Source organism: Vespula vulgaris, chromosome 18, assembly GCF_905475345.1.
Source record: "Vespula vulgaris chromosome 18, iyVesVulg1.1, whole genome shotgun sequence".
Classification (NCBI taxonomy): Eukaryota; Metazoa; Arthropoda; class Insecta; order Hymenoptera; family Vespidae; genus Vespula; species Vespula vulgaris.
In genome coordinates, this window is record NC_066603.1 from 2,786,877 (window position 1) to 2,801,916 (window position 15,040).

Genomic DNA, 15,040 nt, shown 5'->3' on the forward strand with positions numbered 1-15,040 from the left:
GATGCAATCGACTCTATTGCACTACGTATCGTAACATCTATCGACTTCAATGCTATCTCAAACTGCTGAAATATACATAGACATAAATTCGTATATATATATATATATATATAATTTTATATATAGATATTTTTATATTTTAATTTTATATATATATATATATATTAAAACACACATATACACTTATTATAATGAAAATTAAATTATATATAATGAAAAAATTGCAAAATTTTAATACAAGTTTATATATGAATATTTTATAATATATATTTATTATATAATTTATATATTAATATATATATAAGATATATCGATACTAGTACATATATCTATGTGTATACATGTATATATATATATATATGCACATATATATCCTGTATCAAAACTTTACAATTTTCCTTTTGCTACTCTCAAAGGTTTTTCGACTTTTCTTCTCTTCAAATAAGTTTCACTCCTCGTTCTCCGCAATACCAATAAACTTTTTCACAAACTGTCCATGATATTCCCAACAAATATGAACTTTGGTGGTCAACTCGAAAGTACTATATACAAAATATATATATATATTTACTTTTCTCAATTTGTGTGAAACGCGATTGATTTATCGACTTGTTTTCGATTCCCTCGATTGATAGGGTTATCAATTTAAGGATTCGTTAGACTATCACCGAATTTAACTTAGATTAAAATAATATCGATATTTATGTTCGTTTTATTTTTATTAAAAGATATTACATATTTATTTGTTTACTTATACAATTTTATTACCACGTTGAATTAAATTTATTGTCTCTAGAAGTATCTATAGATTTGTTCTTTTTTTCTTTTTCGAATATCTCTTTTTTTTTTATTCGATTTATATCTCTCCCTTTATTCGAAAACTACCTCATTTTTTTTTTTTTTTTGGAAATTACGAAAATGTTGCAGAAAATATTTCGTTGAGTATCACGGAAAAGTTTCATAGACGAATAAAAAAAAATAGTTCGAATTTATTTTTTTACGTAGATTATAGTGTTCTTTATTACAGAAATCAAAATAGATCGCAAAACTTAGACCTTAAAACTTTCCATTCAATATAAAACAATAAGAGTCATAATAATTACAGTTTGAAATCGTACAACCATAGCGCGAGAGAATTTTTTTCTGGAAAAATGTCGCGTTTCCGAGATAGAAAAAAAAAGGTGCACGAAAGGCTATTGGTTATCGACATTTTTTTTCAAATTACAAAACCGTGGAGATATTTCGTGGAAACTCTCGGGGGAAAAAAAGATATGAAAGATGGATTAAAAAAAAAAAAAAGCTATTTTCCGATAAAATTTAATCGTTTTTTTACGTAGTATATGTTGCCATTATAAAAAGAAAGAAGAAAAAAAAAAGGTAAAAAAGAAAATATAGAAAATATAGATCCCCTAATAAGAAGAGTCAAAGTAGATTTTTCAAATAACCTTGAAGTTTTTCATCCAATAAAAAACAATAAAAGTGATAACATCCATTGCTCGAAATCGGATAACTATCGTGTGAAAAAAAACATTTGTCCTCAAAAATCTCACGTTTCCGAGATAAAAAAAAAAAGGTTATACCAAAAGTTGCTGGTTATTGACATTTTTTGAAATTACAGAATCGTGCTGGCTATTTCGTCGAAAATTTCGTGAAAAAATATGAAAGATGAATAAAAAGAAAAAAAAAAAAGAATGAATGAATGAATGAATGAAAGAAAGAAAGAAAAAAAGAAAAAACTATTCCCGAAAAAATTCAATGGTTTTTTTTTACATAGGACCTGTTTGCCATTGAAAAAAAAAATGTAGGTTCCTATATGATAAACGAAAATAGACCGTGAAACGATATTGAAACGTGGAGTTCGATATAAAAAAAAAAAATAATAAAAAAAAGTTGTAATATTCGTAGTTTGAAATCGGATAACTATTGAGTGAAAAAATTTGTTCTCGAAACTGTAACCTTGTCGAAGTAAAAATTTAGATAACGCTTCAATTTTGATTATCCAGTAATGTGCGTACATATATACGAATGTGTGTGTATGTGTGATAGAAAAAAAATAGACAGATATCGTTTTCAAATAGAATATCAAAAGTAAACTTATCTATAGAATATAGATTCTTGTATCTATCGAAAAATTTTTAATCTATGTAGTATATACAATGTATAATAGATTTACGTACATCTTACTTACGTACATATAACTATAGAAACTACATATATATACACTATATATATTTATATAAATATATATATTTATTATATTTATATATATTATATATACTATATATAATATATATATTGTATAGAATATATATATATATATATATATATATATATATATATATATATATATGATGTTTGAATGCTTTTGAAACTATCAGAAACGATGAATAATGGATATTGGACAGTCGATACTGTTTCGATACGATACGAACTCAAGGATGATTTCAGGTGTGTATGATAGTACGTTCAATGCAAAATTCAGAGAGTCTGAGAAGAATAGTTGTGGATTGAAAAGAGGTATTTGTGGGAAAGGTGGGAATTGAAGGGACAGTGAGAGAAATTCAGAACTAATACGGGTTGGACAATGATAACGACGAAGAGTTACACGAAACAAGTACTAACTTTTAATACTATAATGTTAGTGCGACGCAATGAAAAAAAGAAATTTGTGAAGTTTCATAATTTTTAAAAAATTATTTCATAACAATTAATACTTTAATTAAATGATTACGTTATTAAGTTATATACTGTATCATGTGAACAAACTCGCGGCCATTTTTCTTTTTTTATTTGTAGAATAAAATGTATATATTATGTAGAACTATATCGATGAATAATATATATATATAAACATCTACATATATATTTGAATATTATAAAAATCGTAGATAAAAATATTTAAATATAAAATATTATGAAATAAAATATAATACTATTACGTATATATAGATATATACATACATATATACATATACATACTTCTTCTTTAATTATACGTCACGCACAAATTACATGTAATATACAAATTTATATAACCTGTTAGAAAGTTTTCAGTAAATGCAAAAAGAGAGAACGAAAAGAACAGAGAGAGAGAGAGAGAGAGGGAGAGGGAGAGAGAGAGAGAGAGAGAGATAAAATAAAAGGAAAAAATGAATGAGGTGGGTGAAAAGGTGAGGGTGATGTCTAAGAAGTAAAAATGAATCTGTGTCGCTGACAGCATAATTCTTCGAATAAATACAGCGCAAGAAAAAATTATGAGTAGAAAAATTCACGTACCGAGGTGATACGAGAGATAGGGTAGAGAGTTTGAAACAACGATCGAGTTTCGATCGACGTCTGTTGATTACTTGCCAATGTGAAAAAAGAAATTAAGAAAAAAAAAAAATAATAAATAAGTAAATAAAAAAGAAAAAAGAAAAAATTCGTTCGTTCGTTCGTTCGTTCGTTCGTTCACACGTATGTACATATGTGTGATTTCATTTATCGAGTATAAGAAAGAAAATAATTACATTAGTTTTAATCAATTTTGATCGGTGTGTATTTTTAATTAGAAATATAAAGGGTGTCCCTGAAAAATTTGATTCATATTTTCAGAAACGTATCAATGTGAGATCTCGGAAGAATTATTTCAACAGATTAATAGTTTATAATTATTAATAACATATTAATAATTTATATTAATAATTCGTAATTGTAGTGTAATATTTTAATAGAAAAATACGTAATATTATTTCGAATGCTTTTCGTGATGGTTATATGTTTGTATAAATTAAAAAAATGTATATATATATATATATATTTTTTTATAACATTAGTTGACTTAGTTATCACGTGACATGACAAAATGGTTGACGTTTATTTCAAGAAAAGACAAAATTCCAAAAATTTGATGTTTCACGGAAATGTTAGTTTCAAATAGATCGGTAAAAAAGATTTCGAAAGGATCTTTCAAAAGGTGTTTCATGAAAATGTAAATAAAATGCTAATGCACATCCATATCAAATTCATGCGATCTTTTTGCACAGATACACGCACACACACACACACACACACATATACACAGAAGAAGATACAGAATATAAATATGCGCATGCGCGTCTATATACGTAGAAAAAATACGAAGAATATTTTTCTTTTTCATTTCTTTTTTATCATTCATACCAATCTATTTTTTTGTTCTTTTCTTTATCTTTTTTTTTTCTTTTTTTGTTTTCTTTCCCTCGATAAGGTTCTTCCTTGTCAGACAGAGAAAGAAAAAGAAACTAAAATTAAAATTAGAATTAAAATTAAAATAAAGAATAAAAAAAGAATAAAGAAGAGAAGAAAAGAAAAGAAAAGAAAAGAAAAAAGAAGAGAGCAGAAGAGAAAAGAAATAAAATAAAGTTTCTACGTCATCATTGTTCTGGCATTGTCGTGATTGAAAAATAGTACTCGGAGTAATGTGATATCTAGACTCCTTGGGAATAATATTCGAGGATTCTTTTAGGGATTTTCTTAGAGTTTTCTAGGACGTTTCTAAGGTAAGAAATATTCCATCGATTTTTCTTATCAGATATCAGTGACAGAAAAGTCTGACCACGGACTGTTATTTACAATCACTATAAATCTACGAGGTAATAAGTAAAATACGATCTAATATCTTTCTTTCTTATACATGATAAATCAGATATTATTTCGTGAGAATTGATTTTATTTTATTTTATTTTTTTTTTTTAATTAATATTAATTAATTTATAAAGTGTTTTCGGAATAATGAAATTTCAAGGGTTTATCATTGTCAGTAGAAAAATCAGATAAATCACATGTGTGTATGTATGTGCGTACGTATATGGTTAAACATTATTATTAAAATCTTACAAGATATGTATATACCTTTTTCTTTTTTTATATAGATATATTTTGTTACGTTCTAGAAATTTTGTATATAAAAATAAATAGAAAAAATATATCTCCAAGTAAATATATAAAGATATATATATATATATAAGAAAAGATTGACCGAAAAATCGATATAGAAATACTTGAATAATCGTAACGATTATGCATTTGTATATTCTTATTAATGCACTTTTCTGCAAATTTATAAAAGAATCGTGACTGACAAACAGTTCTTTTCGTTTTACAGTTCAACAGTTTCAACGATCAATCATTGTCCTTAGCTTAACTAAACTTAATTAAGTACGACCCCTGTACTGAATAATTCATTCACCGTCAGCTTTTGAGTATCTGTCTGTCCTTCTACTAGTTTATAAATGAGACCTTTACGAGAAATAAACTGGCTAAACATAGAGACTCTTAACATTTATGAAATTCCTACAGAAATTTTGTACATATATTAAAGAAAAAGGAAAACAGAAAGAGAGACAGACAGAGAGAGAGAGAGAGAGAGAGAGAGAGAGAATAATTACATATTATCATAGTTATAAAAATTTTTGAAAATTCTTTTTTTCTTGAATTCTGATATTAGATCGAAAAAAAGAAGTAAAAATAATGAATTTTTTAATATTATTGATGCTGTTGCATTATATTAGATTGGTTAATAATGTATATACGTGTGTGTATGTGTATGTGTGTAATTTATTAAGGTACAATATAATCTTATTATATATATATATATATAAAATAAAATTATATGTTATATATACACATATATAATTATTTTATCAAATTTCTAATAAAAGTTATTGAATATAGTGTTAATCATGATTGATTTCATTATTCTGAAATTATAGATATTACGAAGCTAACAAAAAATGTTTGTAAAAAATTTCAAATGCTATTATAAAAAAATATCGAAAATTCTAAAATATAAAAAATTCTTACACATCACGTTCTAGCCAATTTAATGACGGCAAAAAAAAATGAATTTAAAAAGAGTAGAGCTCTGAGTTTATTGAAAAAAAGAATGTGCACTTTAAATGAAAACCTCTCTTTGATCTAACTAAAAAAAGGAAGAAACGATGCGTATAGATATTACGAAGATAAAAGAAAAAAATTTTTGTTAATTCATACATCACCATGATATCAAATACTGTTATACAAAAATATTAAAAATTCTAACAAACATGTATCACACATTAACAAATTCGATACTAGAAAAATACAACAAAACTCTCAATTTATTAATGCAAACGATTAATAGTGGTAGCATGATATTTCAACAAGAAAGAGTTATTCTTTGATACAACTAAATAAAGAAACAACTAAACATAAGAAAACAAAGAGAGAGAAAGAAAGAGAGAGAAAAGAAATTAATGGATCCTGATGTTTCCTGAATGCAATAATGCTAGGTTACAAATGCACCAACGCATCGTTTCCTCGAAACGTCATTTACTATCTGCTTCATCATGATAAATGAAATGAACAGTCCAGCTCATTAGTCATTCCACTTATTATTTACTTGAAATATTTTGATAGTAAATGCGTGCTCTCCCTCTCTCTCTCTCTCTCTCTCTCTCTCTCTTTCTCTCTATTTTTCTAATTCTCTTTTTCTATCTATCTTTATCTATATCTCTAACAGATAAACACGTTTATTATATTATAATAAAAGGAGTAAAATTTTAAAGGAGAACGTTAATAGACAAATTTTTATAAATTTTCCTACAAATTTTCATCGTATTCAAAGGAACCATTTTCACAATCACGCGAAAATCCTCAGATTACACCGGAAACGCCTACACTCGTAATCATCTATTCCCCTATGTTTGAATAATACTCTCTCTTCTCTCTCTCTCTCTCTCTCTCTCTCTCTCTCTCTCTCTCTCTCTTTCTATTTACCTATCTCTATCTCTATCTCCATCTCTATTTTTACTTCTATCTCTTCTCTTTGGACAGCAAATACTAATCCGACGAATAAATTCTGATTAAACGGTAATTAATTGTTATCTAGTTATTAATTAATTCCATAATCGATCGATGAAATAATAGAAATTTGCGAAACGTTCTCAATTACGTACGCTTCTTCGATCGACGTCTCGAGATTTTTTTTCTGCCTTTTTTTTCTTTTAAGAGAAATTTAAAAAAGATTCGAAGAAATAAAAAAAAATAAAAAGAAAAATAATATATAATAATATATATATAATATATATTATTATTAATATAAAAAAACATATATGTATTAGTATACATTTACTGACAAAAATTAACATACGAAGTAATCGTCCACCTATTTCTAAATATATTTTATCTTCCGAAATGGATAACTTGAAACTAAAAATAGCATAATGAGATAATATTTCATACATCACGCTATATCATGTATTAAGCTATTTTTAATTTCAACTTATATATTTCGGAAGATAAAGAATATTGTATAAAAATGGACGAACGATCACTTTGTTTCTTCATTTTTGTTAATAAGTATAGATACATAGTGTGGTCTTTTTCACAAAAGCAGAACATACGCCTACACACATATATATATATATCCTTTTTTTTAATCCTCTCTCTCTCTCTCTCTCTCTCTCTATTTCTCTCTCTCTCTTTATATCTTATATTTAAAAAATAACCGATTTATTAATCCGCTTTCCAAACAGATTAATATCACTGTGAATGAAAGAAACAGAAAAAGAGGGCAAAATAAAGAGAGTAAGAGTGAGAGAGAGCGAGAGATAGACAGATAGATAGATAGTTAAATAGATAGATAGATAGAGAGAGAGAGAGAGAGAGAGAGAAATATAGAGAGATAGAAACGTACACGCACAACAGCTGTTACCAAGACATCTGATTTATGATTTTTCCGTGTTAAAGAAAAGCATTTCCGCTTGGAAGGATATATTTGTAACAACTACAGCGAGATTATCGGAGAAAAAGAGTGTACTAGAATGAACGAGAGAAACAATGAGAAAAAAAAAACGGAAAATAGAGATAGACGAGTGAGAAAGAAAGAGAGAGAGAAAGAGACAGAAATATAACATGTGTCCAATTACGCAAGACCATTTTTGTAGTCGCAATACACCAGGGATTTTAACGATGATTAAAGCACCAGTTTTATATGCGTTTCTTTCTCAGCTCAAACTGCTCTACAACTTTTTTTGTTTTTTTCTTTTTTCGTCATTTTTTGTTTCCATGCTTTTTTCGTTTCCTTTTTTTTTTTATCTCTCGCAAAACGTGGATCTCGTTCACGTTTTTAAAGAATTTTACGTAACATGTTCTTTTATTTATCTATCTATCTATCTATCTATCTATCTATCTATCTATCTATCTATCTATCTATCCATCTATATATGTATGTATGTAAATATGTATTAATCACATTTGTTCGTTTCACTTAATTAAATTTTATACGAGATAGATATTTTCTTTCTTCTTCTTCTTCTTTTTGTTTTTTCTTTTATAAAGAATTAATTAATATAAAAGTTATCGATTACTATTAATAAATAAATATATATATATATATATATATGAATCATATTTATTCATTTGTTTTAAATCTCAATTGACTTTCGTCGAGATAAATATTCTTTTCCTTTTCTTTCGAAAAATTAATTAATATCAAAGCTATCGATTACTTTTGATTATTTATTATTATTTTTCCCCTTTCCTTCTCTTTTCTTTTTCATCGAAAAATGAATTATTAAAATTATCGATTGCTACGTCATACTTAGATAAATATGTATATGAAAATGATGTTAAGAAGATAGGAGATTAAGATTTATGAGAATACAATCTCTTGATTAATAGTATTAACTATTACATCACAAAATTAACGTGCATCCAACTTTGTAAGATGGACGTTCAGAAGATTAGGAAAAAAAAAAAGTAAAAAAGAAAAAATAAGAAACTGTCTCGAGGTTGTTTCTCGTTAGACGTAACATCACAATTTTGTTACTAATATATTTTTAATATAAATTAATATATTTTTAACGATGAGTACGATGACGTTCGAAAGTTTTAATCAGATAAATTTTTAATGAGTCAATAATTAAGAACGATTACCATTTTGTTTGTAATATTTTAATTCGTATGATTCGATGTTGATGAGATGAATGAAAAAAAAAAAAAGAAGAAAAAGAAAAGAAAAAGGAAAGAAAAGAGAGAGAAAAAGGAAGATAATTTTAAGAGCTCATTCGATTGATAATTATTATTTTGATTACTACACCACTGTGATTAGTATTGATTGATTTTTAGTTATTAGAATTGATGAAATATTTCCCGGGGACGTTATCTATCTCTTGCGTTAATCCATTCATCTCTACCTAACCAATGCACCCAACATCTATCATAATCTGTTTATCATACTCATCGTACGAGATCACTACGTACACGAAAGCTAAGCTGAACCGACAAGTTCGAAATATTCTACAATATCTCCTATCGATTCTCTATCGATCGTTTGATCTTTTTCGCACTATCACAATATCGTCGTACTCGATCGAACTAAATAATTTTCTTCTCAAATATTTCTTCATTTTTTTTGTGATTAGTATAACATGAAAAATGCGTGATAACGTTCGAGAAGATTACATAAAAAAAAAACAAAAAGAAATTTGTTAAAAAGAAAAAGCAATTTGTTTAGAAAATTTCTAAATTGATAATTACGATTATCACGTAATCGATTAAAAATAAAAAAAAGAAAAAATAAATATATATAAGTATATACAAACTATCCCAGAACAGTATATTCATGTAAACTTTTTTAAATCCCACTAAGCCATCTCCAAAATATTTCATACTTATACTTGGACATTCTAATTGACAATTACAATAAAAACGAATGTACATAAGCGAACGGTTTAACAGCAACGATTCTAAGATAAAAGAAATTAAGATTTTTACCTCTAATAAAGAATTCAATATCTTTGGTTGATATCAAAGAAAGAGAGAGAGAAAGAAAAAAAGAAAGAGAAAGAGAGTGAAAGAGAGAAAGAAAAAAGAAATAGAAAGAGAGAGAGAGAGAGAGAGAGAGAGAGAGATGTTGAGAGGGTGAGAGAGGTTGAGAGGGTGAGAGAGGTTGAGAGAGATGTTGAACGATTAGAAGGGGTGGGTAAAGTGAGCTGGGTTCGTGCTTTGGCCGGCAGCTTGGCGCCGTGAGAACCGATTAACAGCCATTGGCGTTAATGGATTTAACGCGTAGGAGCCCCTGGTTATCATCGGGGTTATCGTCCCCCCTCCTTTTACCCCCCATTACCCCCCCATTCTTCTCATCCTCCTATCCTTCTCACTATATATATATGTAAGTATGTATGTATATATGTATGTATATATGTATATATGTATGTATGTATGTATGTATGTATGTATGTATGTATGTATGTATGTATGTATGTATGTATGTATGTATGTATGTATGTATGTATGTATGTATCGTTCGATCTGCACGTGTATATTCTATTATATCAATGAAATTATCGAGAAAATCTGACGAAAACAATACCTCGATGTATTTACGTGTACATACGTGTATGTATGTTGTATGTATATATGTATGTATGTATGTATGTATGTATGTATGTATGTATGTATGTATGTATGTATGTATGTATGTATGTATGTATGTATGTATGTATGTATGTATGTATGTATGTATGTATGTATGTATGTATGTATGTATGTATGTATGTATGTATGTATGTATGTATGTATGTATGTATGTATGTATGTATGTATGTATGTATGTATGTATGTATGTATGTATGTATGTATGTATGTATGTATGTATGTATGTATGTATGTATGTATGTATGTATGTATGTATGTATGTATGTATGTATGTATGTATGTATGTATGTATGTATGTATGTATGTATGTATGTATGTATGTATGTATGTATGTATGTATGTATGTATGTATGTATGTATAGAAACGAGCATATATCTTTTGAAATTGTTTGATTATCGTGTAAAAATTTGTGTAGATATTTATACGATTTAGTAGTTTCTAATCAATCAATTCTAACAGGTTTAATATCGTAATTAAATACTTCGTTCGGATTCGATGAATTTCATTCGATTGATTTCATATTCTTTTTTTTTGTTTTTTTTTTTTCGTTTAGTAGTCTTTTTGCTTTTTTTATTTTTTATAATTTGCAGGAATTATAATTTGTTGTTTTATTATTATTTTTTTTTATTATTGTTATTGTTAATTATTACAGATGTATGTATATGTAGCTGTATGCATATACATTTTTTTAATTTATATTTCGTCAAGCTTCGTGAGATTTAATCTTGATATTTGTTATTTATTTAATTAAATCGATAATATCTCTTTCGAATAATAAGATTTGGTTTTCGTATATTCTTTATTATTTCTTTCTTCGTTTTCTAGTAGTTATCATATTAATTACAATTTCCTAAATCTCTCTCTAATAAAAATGTAATTCTTCGTAATTTTTCGTACTCACAATCTTATTCGTTCATTTAATCATTTGTTGTATTCAACATTGATAATAACTTCATTAAAATTTAATAAAACTAAATACCTCTTATTTTTGAGATTTATTTATTATATTAATAATATTTAATTAAATATTATATAAAATTTCTCTTTTTTATATTCTCATACAGATCTCATATATATCTTTTTTTATATTTATACTTATATTAATTATACACATATATATATATATATATACATAATTTATTTTTTTAATCATAAAAATTTATAATTTCCTATTGAAGAATTTTCTTCATTAATTATTTTATTTCTTCTTGTCTCTCTTTCTCTCGTTCTCTTTTTATCTCTGTCTCTTTGTTCTTTTTTTTTTCTTTTTCTTAGTAGATGAAATTTATCCATCCGGTGAACTCGTCAGAAAGCACTCCAACTGATCGATAAGGGGATTTACCAAAGAGGATATATGTTTTACCTGCAAGAAGGATCAACCGGATCGAGCTTCGAATAATTTCCATCGAATTTGCTAGATACGCTTCATCTCGTCATCCCTTATACCCTTTACCCTTAACTATACAAATTCCCATCAGGCACGTAGACACATAGATCTGCGTATATACTGCATACATACTTTTATATATATATATATATATATCGAAAATCTCTGTATTATACTGAAACATTCGAACCATTACTTTTTTTCAAACGAATTAACATTATCACGAATACAACGTTATCATAATTATTTAGATTCTTCGGCTTAAGCGAAGTTAGTTTTTAATTTATAAAAAAAACAAAAAATTATTTATATGAAAAGTAAGAAAAGAGAAAAAAATCTTTCAAGAAGATTTCGGTCGAACTAGATTACTTAATTGATTATATAGATGAAAGAAATATGTATGTATGTAATTATTTATATATAATATATGTATACATGTATGTGTGTGTATAATATTTTGTATAATTAATTATATAAAAATATGTGTGTAGTTATTGATTAAAAAAATATATATATTGTTTTTTTCTATTATTCAAAACGGATATGAAAATAAATGCTCTTTCAATGGTACAACGCGAATTCCATATACGTATACAAAAAAAAAAATAAAATAAAATAAAAAGGAAGATAGAACAAAAAACACACAAACAAACGGGAAAAAAAAGCAAATTTTAATCAAAAAAAAATATCGAAATGGAAGACCAGTGAGAGAGGAAAAAAAGAAAGAGGAAAAGGAAAGAAGAAATGGTTTTTATTAATACCCGAGTGATTATAAAATATAAAGCAAAAAAATATATATAAATGAATAAATAAATAAATAAATAGATAAATAGATAGATAAATAAATAAATCAATAATTCAATCAACCTCAAAAACACCCGTAAACTAAATAACATTATATTTCGATAAATGAATTAACAAATATACTATACGCTTGTAGGATAGACAGAATTAGAGAGAATGAGAGAGAAAAAAGATGGATGAGAAAAACGTAGTTAAAAAAGGAATAAAAAAAGAATTCTTTTAATCAGGATCATGATATGAATACTTCAAATATGAATTAACAAAGTTTTACGAAAAAGAAAGAAAGAAAAAAAAAGATGAGGACTTAAAAAAAACTTTCTCTCTCTCTCTCTCTCTCTCTCTCTCTCTCTCTCTCTCTCTCTCTCTCTCTCTCTCTCTCTCTCTCTCTCTCTTTCTCTCTCTGTCTCTCCAAACATATGTATAATATTTCTCTTTCTTTGTTGCAATTTGTACCTGAATTAAAAGAACATTTTCTATCTGATTATATGCCAATATAATAAAAAAAACAGAAAGAGAAAGAGAGAGAGATAAAAAATGTATGTGTGTGCATATGACAGAGAGAGAAAGAGAGAGTCTGTATTGGAGAGGTTGATCGTTAATTTAATAAAATTGATTTACTTTACTTCACCTGCAAAAAGAGAATTTCGTACTGTTCATGAGTATATATATATATATAGGTTAGATAGATTATTCCTAATTAACTATTCCCGATCGTAAAGGGAGTGAACGGTAATAAAGTGTAAAAAAATGAAGAGAATAAAAAAAGATACATAAGATATACGAGTTATTCGACAATTGATTTAATTAAAAGTTTTATCTCCATGGTAATGTTACACACACATGCACATGCACACATATATTTGTATAAAGAAATAAAAACGATAATATTATATATAGATATGTACATTATTATTATTATTATTGTTGTTATTATTTTCATTCGTTTATGAAAATTGTTTGTTGATCGATTTTTAGAATATCGAGAGTAATAATTTTTTCTGAAAAAATAAAATCATCCATTCGAATGTTTCTTTTTTCTTTAACTTCTCGCTCTTCGTATTTATTCAAAAAGTTATTACGAGTTAATAAATAAATAACTTGACGAGATATAATTTAATGTAATTATGATTAATTAACGAATATATAAAAGATTGTCGTTATTCGATAAAGTGATAATATATAAACGAAATCGCGTAACGCATAGACCATGTTTTATCGATGACGAAACTTTTAACGAATATGTGAAAACGTAGAAAATTTTTCTTTTAAAAATTGTTCAGAGCCATGTGTTTTCCGTCGAATTCGTATACGCCTCTAAGTGGATCGAAATATATATAGATATTTGTGTGTGTGTATATATATATATATACAGAATGATTATAAAATTAATCGTTCAATCGTAAAAATAGAAGTTTAACGATTGATTTAGCATTTCTATTTTTTCTGGAACATCCTGTACTTCTTTAATTATTCAAATATTTTAATCGCATATCTTTAAAATAAAAAAAGAAATTATTAAACGAAGTATACGCATGAAATATGCATGTATGTATGTATGTATGTAAAAAAAAATCAAAAAAATAAAAAAGACTAATAAGAAAGAAAAAGATAAATGATTTCACTCGTTTCTTATTAAAGACATAAAAAGTAAAAAGAATAAAGAAATAATTCGTTGAATATAATATAATTAAAATTTTGCAAAATCCTATGTTGAATAAATAACATAATATTAATATATTATATACATTTTTTATAATTGTAATACGGTATAAACATATTTAATCGTATATAAATAAATAAATATATATATATATATTGTATACACACACACATGCATATACACATTAACAAAAATCAATTTGTTAATAATTTCTAAATGGCCAAAAAATATTCAAAACAAAAACGATAAAAGCATATAATCAAAATGACACTGAGCTTATCGAATGATATAATATATACCATGTTTTGTTATTCTATCTTCGATCATACTTCTTCACTGTAATATATACGTATATATGTACATAAACAACACGTCACACGTAGAACTTACATAATATATAATTGATAAGGTGACTCGTCCGTTCACACGTTCACTCTCTCTCTTTCTCTCTCATTCTCTCTGTCTCTCTCTCTCTCTCTCTCTCTCTCTCTTTCTCTTTCTCTCTATCTCTATCTTTCTCTCTGTCTATTCTCTTCTTTGAAAGCTCAGAGACCTTCCTCCTAACACATTCGAAATGACATCGTGACTTAGACAATAGAAACAATAAACCTTTTGAATACGTTGAGAATACGTATGTATCTCGTTAGCACAGTTCTCTACCATTTCTCGAATTCACGTAGCACCATTCTTGATTAATTTCACTGTTTAATAATAATTTTAATACACTGTCTATTTTATATGTATGTGT

At 26.4% G+C, this 15,040-nt stretch overlaps 1 protein-coding gene and 1 long non-coding RNA gene across 8 annotated transcripts in view; one reads left to right on the top strand and one right to left on the bottom strand.

Moving 5' to 3' along the window:
* The window catches only part of LOC127070556 (prolactin-releasing peptide receptor-like), a 71,502-nt gene that overhangs the window by 48,001 nt on the left and 8,461 nt on the right, over window positions 1-15,040 (top strand). Inside the window, exon 4 of one of the 7 annotated variants that reach the window (XM_051008682.1) lies at window positions 11,717-12,660. The exons of 5 other annotated variants lie outside the window; for them this stretch is intronic. The gene's annotated coding sequence lies outside the window, so the exon portion shown is untranslated. Of the gene's footprint in view, window positions 1-11,716; window positions 12,661-15,040 lie in introns of those variants that run through there. One more of the 7 variants, XM_051008684.1, reaches the window with a different exon arrangement.
* Window positions 1-15,040, bottom strand: part of LOC127070557 (uncharacterized) — a 70,065-nt gene that overhangs the window by 35,441 nt on the left and 19,584 nt on the right. The gene's annotated exons all lie outside the window — the stretch shown is intronic.